Here is a 13,315-nt window from a genome sequence, read left to right as displayed (position 1 = left end):
CTCAGTTAGGGATGGGCAATAAATGCTGGCCCTATGCCTTGAATGAATAAAAAAAAAATCAGGGAACTGCATTGAAATGAACAGTATACACTGATTTAAACTCAATTTGTATCTGGAAAGGAGAACTACAAGTATATGGACTGAGATCAAAGAACAATATATTACTTTTTATAATGATCGTATGCATTCTAGTGCTCTTATCTAAGAAATTCCTATCTTAAATTTGGCATTGCTTGACACGAGATTTTTGTGCCTGTGGAATGATAGGGCCAGATACTCTGACTGGTAAGAATTTAGCAGAAGTCCTTTTGTTTTTTTATCCTCATTCTAGTTTTCACCTTGCCTCAGAACAGGCAGAAACCCTTTAGGAATCAGTAACCTCATCAAGTATGCTGTTACCCCTATACTCACACTGGGCATAAGCCAACTATAGCTAACCATAAAATGTATAATGAAGGATTAATCTGGCAGCAACACCAATGGAAGATTAACTTAACATTGTGTTAAGGAAATGAGTAACATTGAATGATTCATGAAAATATGACACCGCCGTCCCTTACAGACAGACTTCAGGGCAGAGAAGCATTGCTGTTGTAAATATGTAATTCAGACCAAATGAAAGCCAGCCAAAGGAAATCAGTTGAATAATTACTGGAAGTGACTGACAATAGTAAAGAGAGTGGAGTGAAGTTTCCAATTCAGTGAAAACACCCATCACCCAAACTGACAAACATTGTCAATTGGTCCCTAATGCAATGAGAAACAGATGAGAAACTAAAGCTTTTTTTAGCCAGTATGAATCTTGATGTTGATTTCCCTCCGTATCATGGGGGTAAATTTCTTAGCTGATTCATGCAGACTTTTAAAAATAATTGTGAGGTTTAAAAATTTCTCTGGGCATTGTGCAGCGACGTTGAGGGAGTTTGAACATTGAAGACTCTCTTAGATTAGGGTGTGTTTGATGATTCAATTATGTCAAAACTGTGCGTGTGTGGGAGTTTCAGCCAATGCATAATTAACCTTATTTAACCTGTTTGTGTTTGACTGTATGCACATAATCTACTCCAAAGTGATGGGTTAAGGATTACAATACATTTCATATCAGTGCATTGCAGTGAAATTTTTAACCGGCATTTAAATGTGCACAAGTTTTGGACCTTCCTTAAACTCACCATTGTGAACAAAACAAAAGAGAATTGTAATTCATGGGGATCATTAACCTCCATGTATAGGCGTGTGTTAAATAGTTCATGCTCACATAGGCCTCCTTACTCACTCATCATTTTCTCATGTGGGGTTTTCAGGTTTTGATTCAAGCTCAGGCCAGACCTCTGAGTAACTGTTCAACTATGTGTGTTGTACTTGATGGTAAAGATATATAATAGCACGCTCTGAGCTACCTAGAGTCCATTTCTCAACAGAACATTAACACATGACTTCCCATATCACAGTGACACCACAGCTGACCTCCCATTGAGAAAGGGTTTTCTTTTAACTACTTGAAAGGCTAGTTTCTATCGTTCTTTTGAGACATTGAGATCCTGATCAGAATGGGTGGCAAGATTGGAGCTTGGACAAGGAGGAAGATTACTGTGACAGCAACAGTAAGTGTCAATCCTACAGAAATCTGTGGGGGTTGAGCAGAAAGGGGTGCAGTGAGGGAGGGGGGCTTCATAGATGACCCTGTCCATGTTACCGTGTACACAGCAAAGGCTCAGCTTTCTTGACGTCTCAAAGGACCTGTGCCCTTTTTGCAAGCTGAGGTTATTGTGTCAGCTGTGCACAGATGTCTGCAGCCTTCTAAAGGTAGAATTTGGGCTGAATCTCCTTTTTTTATGGCTAAGAGCAAGTTCTGACACGCTTTTTGGAGACTAGCAGCATCTCAGCATCTCTGAGCATGGAGATGGAGAGTTTGGACCTCCCACTTAACTGATCCAGAACTAAATGTCATCAAAAATATCAAATAAGACAGAACCATGTTGACTTCATTTCAACAATGAATGAGGGAAGATCATCTTCATAATAGTAACGATTGAATTTTCAGTATCATGAGGCCTGTAATGAGTGAGATACAGCAAGCTTTCTGGCCATATCTTACCAAACTTTCTTCATTACCTACCTATTCCGTCCCTATAGTCTTGTCTCATTCTAGCCCCATCTTATCATGTGCCATTCCCAGAACAACTCACCCCTGCCCAGAAATCCTGGAATTGACTGGCATTCCTAGGGCCACTACCATCTTTAAAAGCCCCACTTAACAAGAATTACTATTTATTACAAATAAATAACTTCTAACTGGAGATAAACAATTGCACACCTGGACATGCACCGTCAGCCCTCCAGGATTCCTGACATTTGACCTAGACATGACAGACAAGGGAAATTTGTTGCTCTACTTTGTAGACAGGGTGGTGGAGTTCCTGCTGGATGGGTTGGTGTATGGGTAGAACACCAACATACCCCAGGACCAGAAGTGGAGACCAGTCCATGTCTGATCCAAAACTGCCACAGGGGCAGTGTGCTGGAAATCAAGCCATTTGCTACTCCTAGAGTCACTGGAAAAGTTAAAAATTTTATAAAAGTTTGCAAAATTCCCCAATTCACCTGCCTTTTCGACTAAGGTTGAAAGAAAACATGGGTCAGATTCCTGTACTTGGCAGGAAATGCTATTTTTTAGAAAAAATTGTTTTGTATTATGCGAATTATGAGCCATTGACATACAACTCAATGAGCTAAAATTTATAAAGCCCCTTTTCTACATACACATTCAGATACAAAAATAAATGCTCGGGAAATACGTGCCTCTACAGTTTGCTCTTACACACTACAATGTCATTGGCTTCAGCTGAGTTGCTACTGGATGCCAAGTCCTATGGGAATTCCACCAAAGAATATTTCACTGCATCTTTTCAGGGGAGGCTATATCATCTGGGTAGGGAAGGGGGTTAGTGTGAAGTAGAATTGCTTTGAATTGAATTCCTGTTCTATATTCACTTTTGTCATCAACCGTTTCATGGTCCAGCTGAACTTCAATAGGTCTGTTCATTCCCCATTACAGGGGAGGAGAGTAAAGGAGAGGGACAGATCTAGACCTTGTCCTAGATGGGTTTCCTGGGTGATAACTATAAGGAGGAAGTGTAGGAGATCAGTGCATCTGAGCATTGGAGATGGACATCCTCATTAGCTGGTCCACAATTAAATATCTTCAAACCTCATGTCATATAAGTCTGAAGCATAATGACTTGATTTCAACAATCTGTGAAAAGTGATCATCTTTATAATTGTAAAGATTGTATCTTCAATAATATCAGGTCTGTAATGAGTGACCTTGGTAAAACCCAAGCTGAGCTTCAGTGTGCAGACTATTGAAGAGCAAGTGCTGTTTGATGATCTACTGATGGGGGAGCAATTGACCAGGTTGGATTTGTCCTTTTTATTTCTTTACAGACATAACCTCAGTAATTATCCATATTGTTGAGTAAATGCCAATATTGAACTGTACTCAAACAGCTTTGCTGGGGAAGTGACAAATTCTGGAGTACATCTTCTGTATTATTGCCAGAATGTAGTCAGGTCCCATAGCCTTTGCAGTATTCTATGTCATCCCAGTTTCATGGGGAGTGAAGCAAATTAGCTGAAGACTGGCATCTGTATTGCTGGGGGCCTGTGGATGAAGCCAGGATGGAGCATCAGTTTGGCTGAAGATTGTTGTGAATGCTTGTCTTTTGCACTGATGTGCTCGTCTGCACCAATATTGAGGAGAATGATGATTGTGAAGCTTTTGGAGATACTGTGTAATGATAAGGATCAATGGTAGGTGGAGTATGAACAGATTGTGGTGTGAGAAAGAGAACAGCGAACACACTTCCAAGGTCAATAGAGGTAAGGAGTAATGTAATGGAGCAGATTTGAACAGACTGAGTGAAGGTGTGTGGGGTGATATAAAAAGCAGAATGCAGGCCAATGTGTGTCTACTTACCTGTCCTAAACTGGTTACAGTTTTAAAACACTCCCTGCACTGAATCTAGGTAACACGGCTCTGCCGTTTCTCCTCATGATGTCTTCCAGACAGCCTTTGTTTGTGTCAGCAACAGATTTAAGTTGGTAGCATCCTCCTTTCCCCTTTGTTGGGATTTATGGTCCTGATATTTATGAGGAGATATCAAGAGAACAGGAACGCAGATGTGGGGAGTCCAAAAATCCTGGGAATATAGAGACCTTGCCAGATTTAATGGCATGACCTAATTACCATTTTGATTTATTTATTTTTTAACCTGGCAGACAGCCAAATTAACAAGATCACCAGCTGTTGCACAGGAAAGCCAATGCTGGAAAAGACAGCTAGAGACCACTGGGGACAGGCTCTCACATACATGGGAGATTGTAGTTGAGATTGGATTTCACAAATTTAAATTCGTTAGCTCCCAATCCACTCCACCACTTGTGGGGAGTTCAGGGATTAAGTATATGATATAGGCTGACATGATGGTGTTGAGGGAGAGCCACACCCTCTGAGATGCCAGTTTTTGGACGAGGTAATCAGCCTAAGCTCCATCTGTCTTTCTCAAATGGTCATAAAAGACCTCACGAACTATTTGCTGGCAAACAGCAAGTTTTCCAAAACTCCTCAGAAATATTTTCTCCCACAACTAACGCCATCAAAAGCAATTCAACTGGCCATTCTTTTGATATATACAAGACCTTGCTGTCGATGTGCATTATGTGCCTATAAAACAACATTGATCATACTTTAAGGGTAATTCATTAGCTGTGAAACAATTCTGTGAACACAATAAACATAGATTAAATCCACTCCAGTTGTACCCGGTGCTCATTTGGGAGTGGCGATGATCTAATAGCATAATCGCTGGACTATTTATCCAGAGACCCACATGATGTCATGGGGATCCAGGCCTGAAACCTGTCACAGCAGATCGTGGAATGTAAATTCAATAAACTCTGGAATTAAGAGTTTACTGACGACTGCAAATCCATTGTTGGAAAAACTCAGCTGGTTCACTCATGTCCTTTAGGGAAGGAAACTGTTGTCTTTACCTGGTCTGCCCTACATGTGACTCCAGACCCACAACAATATGGCTGACTATTAACATGTAGGGATGGGCACTAAATGCTGGCTTAGCCAGCGATGCCCTCATCTTGTAAATGAAATTTTTTTAAATGTGCAAGACGTTTTAAGAGGCTTCGTGATCTGGTCGTGTGTCTGTTACACTGCCATTAGCATCCAAGTTAAATGACAGAAGAACTGGTGGAGTGGTGACGAGAGAGCTTTTGACAAAGGAAGTTATGACTGGAATGCACTGCATAAGAGGAGGTCAAAGCTTAGATTTCAACTGTTGGACAGGTCTCCGAAGGCAAAATGTTTTTTAAGGATATGGGCAAAAAGCCTTGTTGAGGACTAATTGACGAACTCTTCCAAAAAAGGCAGCACAGGTAGAGTAGAACAAATGGCTTTCTTTTATGCTGTGTCATTCTTGTGCTCTTGACTATTACCATGGCAATGGTTGTTTTTGAGAAGGTGCAGCCAAAGCTTAAGTAATTACAGATGGCGTGCAGACCTCAAAGTTGTTGCCATTAAATCCCAAGGTTGTCAGATACACAGAAAGATATTAATAGCTTGGTCCTGGGTATGATTAAAAAATATTTTAAATGATTGAAAACAGACACAACTGAAAGAAAAGAAGCACAAGGGAAATGTTGGGAAATTGTACCAAAAATCGGAAGAAATGAGTTGGAGTTATGACAGTATGTTACTAATAAACAGAGCATTTCGTGGAAGGGTAAACTTGTTTTAAAGGTCCTGTAAATAGTTCAAAGTTTTGTTAAACAACTGATGAAAATATTTCAGTTGAATTGAATGCATTCAGTTCTAATATCACCATGTCATTTCAAACTAAAGGATTATAAAAGGATTTTACCAAAGTAAAACATGCCCACCAGCATATAGTTAACTGTGGCTAAGTGATGATTTTTGAATTTGGAAGCTGTTGGTTCTTTCTTTTATTTTCTGTATAATTTTATTTTGTCGACATTAACTTAGAACACTCATGTATACAGTGAAAGGTCTTCCCGTTGCAGAACCAAACAACGAAGTGGTTAGGAAATGATAACTAAACACCTGAGTGCTTTCATCTCATTATTAATGCCCCAATTTGATATAGAGTGTGAATGCCATAACCGTTTTTCTGGAATGATGTTATTACAGGTGTAAACATTGGCCAAGACACTGGGCAAAACACCTCTGCTCTTTTTTGAAATGGTGCTGTGGAATCCACCTCAGAGGGCTGCAGTTTAACATTTCAGCTGCGTACATCATCTCTGACAGTTCAGCACTCCCTCTGTGCTGTGCTGCCAACATCACCTTGGAGTTTGGGCTCAAATCTCTTGATTCTTGAACTTTGGACTTGAACTCACTCGAACTGGCAATTTGGCTGGTGGGTTTCCTAAATGACAACAGTGACTACATTTCCAGAGTACTTCAATGTCTGTGAACTTCTGAGGAACTGTAAAGCGCTTTATAAATGTAGGCCTACTCCTTCACCAATAGCTTGCCGAGATTCATTGATGGTTGGAGTGGGTTAAAGTCTACAGTGGCATTAATTATGTCACTCTTTTTTGAGCTGTCATGTTTTGCACTGCTCTCCTCTTGAGCAATGGGCTAATAAATTGGATTTTTGCAGTGGATACCCTTGGGTAGAGTTTATGGATCTGTGCAGCCCAGGAGTTGATTACGAGATCCAGCACACATTGTCCCATTGCTAAAGTTGAGACAAGTGCCTCTTTTTGTTAAGACTCACAAGTGACTCACGATCTATCACTGTTAGGTAACCAAGCCTTTACTCACAGTACAGAAAAGAGGACTGGTGGAAGTGTTTTACACCTGCTACAGGATGCCAGTGGCTGGCTCTGCGAACATACAACAAGCCCCAGCAGTGATCATAGTTGAGCTTGGCCTGAGACTTTCAGGATGTCTCAGAGAAAGACACCTTGTCTTTTTTTTCTTATACCCTAATGGCAGTGAGGTTCCACTGTGTGGAAAGCTTCTGCCATGAAAGATACACACATTCATTTTCTTTGATGACTTCCTCTCGGGTGAGCAGCTAGTATTCACTCCTTTTGAGTCAGAAAGTTGTTCAGGAGTGAGATGTCAACCTGAGGCCATGTCTCACCCCTCAAATCAAAGTAACCAATCCCATTGCACTATTCAAAGAATAGCAAGGTGTCAGGTGTCCTGCCCAATACTTATCCTCAACCAACATCACCGAAAGGGTTGATCTGCTCATTATCCTGTCTTGGGAGTCTGAGGTGTGAAAAATTGGTATTGTGCTTCTTACACGATAAGGTTTGCTAGTCATTACAAATACTTTGTAAAGCATTTGGGGCATGTCGAATTTGTAAATGGCACCACACATGCAAATTTTCTTTTTCTTCTTGCTTAATTTCCTGTTCTTCAATCATATTTCAGGGCACTCAGATATATAATGGGAGAACTTCCTGTGGTCTACCTGGAAGACCAGAATCAAACAGTGAAATGGTAAGGGAGTGATTGTGAAATCATTGTCTGTTCTAGTCTTGAAATGAATGCCTGTCTTCAACATAACTCTGGAATCTAGCAAAAAGGCAATGTATAATTAAAAATAAACCATGGTATTCTGTTTCAAGTAATTATTCTGTCAATCTGTCAGTCTAGTCACCAATTTAATAATGTGAACATTTTCTGAACTGTTACAAAGTAGACAGTGATTAGTATAGAGTGCAATCTGTAATGCAAAGCAATAAACATAGAAAGAGTTGGAAATCCTCAAACATTCTGGCAGTGTTGATGGAGTTCAGACAGTAATATTCCATCAGAAATAAATGGAAAGGTCATGGATCAGAAACATTAATCTGGATTTTATCTTCTCTTTCCAGCAGATTTGAAAACAGAATGGCATCAATTCCAGTGAGAGGCCTACCCACGACATACCTGCCCACCCCTGTCCTCGCTGTGGTTTTATCAGCTGCATACATGGGAGAGGGGTGTCAGTAGGCTCCATGCATCAAAGAGGCCATAAAATGGATAATTAATTTCAAACCTAAGGGCTGCATCTCGCAGCTACAGCATTTAAACAGTGATGTGGAAGCCAATGCCAGCCTGGCAGCTTCCCATGCTTGGCCTGGGGGTAAATAGAGGATGTTCCTCCTTAAGTGGACCCCAAAACCCATTGGTCCCCAGATATTTCCTCAATCCTGACACAACACTGCACACCTCAGACCCCAAAGTTCCAGGCATCTCCTTGAATGGTAGGTCTTACAGGAAGGACTTGCTGATCCAAAACGGCAGGAACCTTCCTCCTGTTTCCACCTGTGCCCATTAAATAGATTATTTTTAATCAACATATTCAGACATGCTGTGATACAATAAATGCTGGAAATCACAGTGGGCCAGAGAGTATCCATGAAGAGAGAGCAAGTCGATATTTCAAATCTAGACGACTCTTCATCAAATTTGAAGTGAAATGTGGAGGGAACAGCATTTATGTTATGGTTTGGAAACATTCCGATTACTTAATCTGAACTGTCAACATTTTTCTCCATCATGACCCTACACCCACTACCAACCCCTCACCACTCCGAAACTATAGCACCAATGTTGTCCCGGCCACATTTCACATCAGCTCTGATGATTCATCCAGACTCAAAACATTAGTTTGTTCTCTCTCCACGGATGCTAGTAATATCTGGATTACTCCCAGTGCTACGAGCTAGTGAGGGCAGGAGTAGGAGGAGAGAGCAGATAAATGCATGGCTGAGGAGCTGGTGTATGGGAGAAGGATTCACATTTTTGAATCATTGGAATCTCTTTTGGGGTAGAAGTGACCTATACAAGAAGGATGGATTGCACATAAATTGGAAGGGGACTAATATACTGGCAGGGAAATTTGCTAGAGCTGCTCAGGAGGATTTAAACTATTAAGGTGGTGGGGGGGGTGGGATCCAGGGAGATAGTGAGGAAAGAGATTAATCTGAGACTGGTATAGTTGAGAACAGAATCAAGTCAAACAGTCAGGGCAGGCAGGGACAAGGTAGGACTAATAAATTTAACTGCAGTTATTTCAATGCAAGGGGCCTAACAGGGAAGGCAGACGAACTCAGGGCATGGTTAGGAACATGGGTATGAGATATCATAGTAATTACAGAAACATGGCTCAGGGATGGGCAGAACTGGCAGCTTAATGTTCCAGGATACAAATGCTACAGGAAGGATAGAAAGGGAGGCAAGAGAGGATGGGGAGTTGCATTTTTGATAAGGGATAGCATTACAGCTGTGCTGAGGAAGGATATTCCCAGAAATACATCCAGGGAAGTTATTTGGGTGGAACTGAGAAAGAAGAAAGGGAGGATGACTTTACTGGGATTGTATTATAGACCCCCTAATAGTCAGAGGGAAATTGAGAAACAAACTTGTAAGGTGATCTCAGCTATCTGTAAGAGTAATAGGGTAGTTATGGTAGGGGAGTTTAACTTTCCAAACATAGACTGGGACTGCCATAGTGTTAAGGGTTTAGATGAAGAGGAATTTCTTAAGTGCATACAGGACAACTTTCTGATTCAGTATGTGGATGTACCTACTAGAGAAGGGGCAAAACTTGATCTACTCTTGGGAAATAAGGCAGGGCAGGTGACTGAGATGTCAGTGGGGGAGCTGTTTGGGGCCAGCGACCATAATTCTATTTGTTTTAAAATAGTGATGGAAATGGATAGACCAGATCTAAAAGTTGAAGCTCTAAATTGGAGAAAGGCCAATTTTGACAGTATTAGGCAAGAACTTTCGAAAGCTGGTTGGGGTCAGATGTTCGCAGGTAAAGGGACGGCTGGAAAATGGGAAGCCTTCAGAAATGAGATAATGAGAATCCAGAGAAAGTATATTCCTGTCATAGTGAAAGGAAAGGCTGGTAGGTATAGGGAATGCTGGATGACTAAAGAAATTGAGGGTTTGGTTAAGAAAAAGAAGGAAGCATATGTAAGGTATAGACAGGATAGATCAAGTGAATCCTTAGAAGAGTATAAAGGAAATAAGAGTATACTTAAAAGGGAAATCAGGAAGGCAAAAAGGGGACATGAGATAGCTTTGGCCAGTAGAATTAAGGAGAATCCAAAGGGTATTTACAAAAACATTAAGGACAAAAGGGTAACTAGGGAAAGAATAGGACCCCTCAAGATCAGCAAGGCGACCTTTCTGTGGAGCCACAGAAAATGGGGGAGATACTAAATGAATATTTAGCATCAGTATTTACTGTGGAAAAGGATATGCATGATATAGAATGTAGGGAAATAGATGGTGACATCTTGCAAAATGTCCAGATTACAGAGGAGGAAGTGCTGGATGTCTTGAAACGGGTAAATGTGGATAAATCACCAGGACCTGATCAGGTGTACTGAGAACTCTGTGGGAAGCCAGAGAAGTGATTGCTGGGCCTCTTGCTGAGATATTTGCATCATTGATAGGCACAGGTGAGGTGCTGGAAGATTGGAAGTTGGCAAACGTGGTGCCACTGTTTAAGAAGGGTGGTAAGGACAAGCCAGGAACTATAGACTGGTGAGCCTGACCTCGGTGGTGGGCAAGTTGTTGGAGGGAATCCTGAGGGGCAGGATGTACATGTATTTGGAAAGGCAAGGTCTGATTAGGGATAGTCAACATGGCTTTGTGCGTGGGAAATCATGTCTCACAAACTTGATTGAGTTTTTTGAAGAAGTAACAAAGAGGATTGATGAGGGCAGAGGGGTAGATGTGATTTATATGGACTTCAGTAAGGCGGTCGACAAGGTTCCACATGGGAGACGACTGGTGAGCAAGATTAGATCTCATGGAATACAGGGAGAACTAGCTATTTGGATACAGAACTGGCTCAAAGGTAGAAGACAGAGCGTGATGGTGGAGGGTTGTTTTTCAGACTGGAGGCCTGTGACCAGTGGAGTGCCACAAGGATCGGTGCTGAGTCCTCTACGTTTTGTCATTTACATAAATAATTTGGATGCGAGCATAAGAGGTACAGTTAGTAAGTTTGCAGATCACACCAAAATTGGAGGTGTAGTGGAGAGCGAAGAGGGTTATCTCAGATTACAACAGGATCTTGATCAGATGGGCCAATGGGCTGTGAAGTGGCAGATGGAGTTTACTTCAGATAAATGCAATGTGCTGCATTTTGGGAAAGCAAATCTTAGCAGGACTTATACACTTAATGGTAATGTCCTAGGGAGTGTTGCTGAACAAAGTGACCTTGGAGTGCAGGTTCATAGCTCCTTGAAAGTGGAGTCGCAGGTAGATAGGATAGTGAAGAAGGCATTTGGTATGCTTTCCTTTATTGGTCAGAGTATTGAGTACAGGAGTTGAGAGGTCATGTTGCGGCTGTACAGGACATTGATTATGGCCTCTGTTGGAATATTGCGTGCAATTCTGGTCTCCTTCCTATCAGAAAGATATTGTGAAACTTGAAAGGGTTCAGAAAAGATTTAGAAGGATGTTGCCAGCGTTAGAGGATCTGAGTTACAGGGAGAGGCTGAACAGGCTGGGGCTGTTTTCACTGGATCATTGGAGGCTGAGGTTTTCAAAATTATGAGGGGCATGGATCGGGTAAATAGGCAAAGTCTTTTCCCTTGGGTTGGGGTGTCCAGAACTAGAAGGTATAGGTTTAGGGTGAGGGGGAAAGGTACAAAAAAGACCTAAGGGGCAACTTTTTCACACAGAGGGTAGTATGGGTATGGAATGAGTTGCCAGAGGAAATGGTGGACGCTGGTACAATTGCAACATTTAAGAGGTACTTGGATGAGTATATGTATAGGAAGAGTTTGGAAGGAAATGGGCCGGGTGCTGACAGGTAGGACTAGATTGGGTTGGGATATCTGGTCGGCTTGGACGGGTTGGACCGAAGGGTCTGTTTCCATGCTGTACGTCTCTATGATGCTACGATTCTATCTGACCCACTGTGATCTCCAGCATTTCGGGTTTTCAGTGCAGATTTCAGCATCTCCACTGAGTTGTTCCTATTCTGTGATACAAGTCTGGGGCCAGTGGGATTAGCACCTGTACGTTTGGGCCCAGAAGTGAGGACACTACCACGGTGTCACCTCAGCCATCTCCAGCATTATGTGTACTTGGTTGAAAGACTAGGAGAAAGTGAGGACTGTGGGTGCTGGAGATCAGAGTCGAACAGTATGGTGCTGGAAGAGCACAGCCAGTCAGGCAGCATCTGAGGAGCAGGAGAGTCGAGCATAAGCTCTTCATCAGGGAGGTGGGAGTGTGGGGGGTGTAGGGAGAGGGATGAGAGATAAATAGGAGGGTGGGGCTGGAGGGAAAGTAGCTGAGCAGGCAATAGGTGGAAAGATAGACTAGACCATAAAGAGCATTGCTTTATTCAGGAATCTCTTGAGACAAGTGAAGTGAATTATTGACTTGATTGGCATCTTCAAATGATTATAAGAAGTTTTCATTTCTGTGATCTCTTTTACCAGCTTTTCAATATTTATCTCAATAAGATGCAGTGGGTTGAAGGTGCTTGAAGCCTCTGTTATTGGTAATTTAATGATCTAATTGCTTGAAACTTTTATAGGGCTCTAAGAACAAAAGCTAATTTAAGAACATTTCTTGATTTTTCTTTTCTCTCAGCAGTTTTATATAAACTGTGGTTACTGTGTGGCTTCTTAGTTATGTAACATTGGGTTACACTCAAGAAAGGGGCCTGAGGATCCTGGGATTGTATTCATTAGAGTTCAGAATGTTCGGGGAGTTCTAATAGAAACTTACAAGATAATGCATGGCTTAGAAAGGCAGGACGCTGGGAATTTGTTTCTGTTAGACGGAGAGACTAGGATCTGTGAGCACAGCCTTAGAATTAAAGGGTGTCAATTTAGAATGGAAATGAGGAGACATTTCTTCAGCCAGAGAGTGGTGGGCCTGGGGAACTCATTGCCATGGAGTGCTGTGGAGGCCGTGACGTTAAATGTCTTCAGCGCAGAGATTGGTAAATTCTTGATCTTGCAAGGAATTAAGGGCTATGGGGAGAAGGCAGGTAAGTGGAGTTGAAATGCCCATCAGCCATGATTGAATGGTGGAGAGGCCTTAATGGGCCGAATGGCCTTACTTCCACTCCTATGTCTTGTGGTCTTATGAGTTGGCGGTGAGGTGGATGGAGGATGTGAGAGGCCATGGGGGTAATGGTTGTTGTGTGTGGATAGGATCTTTTGTACTGGCCTTTCAAAAGATTCCTGAATCTAGACTATGTTCATAACTCCTCTGAGGGACTGTGAACCACAAGGC

The sequence above is a fragment of the Hemiscyllium ocellatum genome, chromosome 34 (genome assembly GCF_020745735.1).
Source record: "Hemiscyllium ocellatum isolate sHemOce1 chromosome 34, sHemOce1.pat.X.cur, whole genome shotgun sequence".
Taxonomy (NCBI): domain Eukaryota; kingdom Metazoa; phylum Chordata; class Chondrichthyes; order Orectolobiformes; family Hemiscylliidae; genus Hemiscyllium; species Hemiscyllium ocellatum.
The sequence above is the reverse complement of the archived record's forward strand: the minus strand, read 5'-3'. Positions refer to the sequence as shown.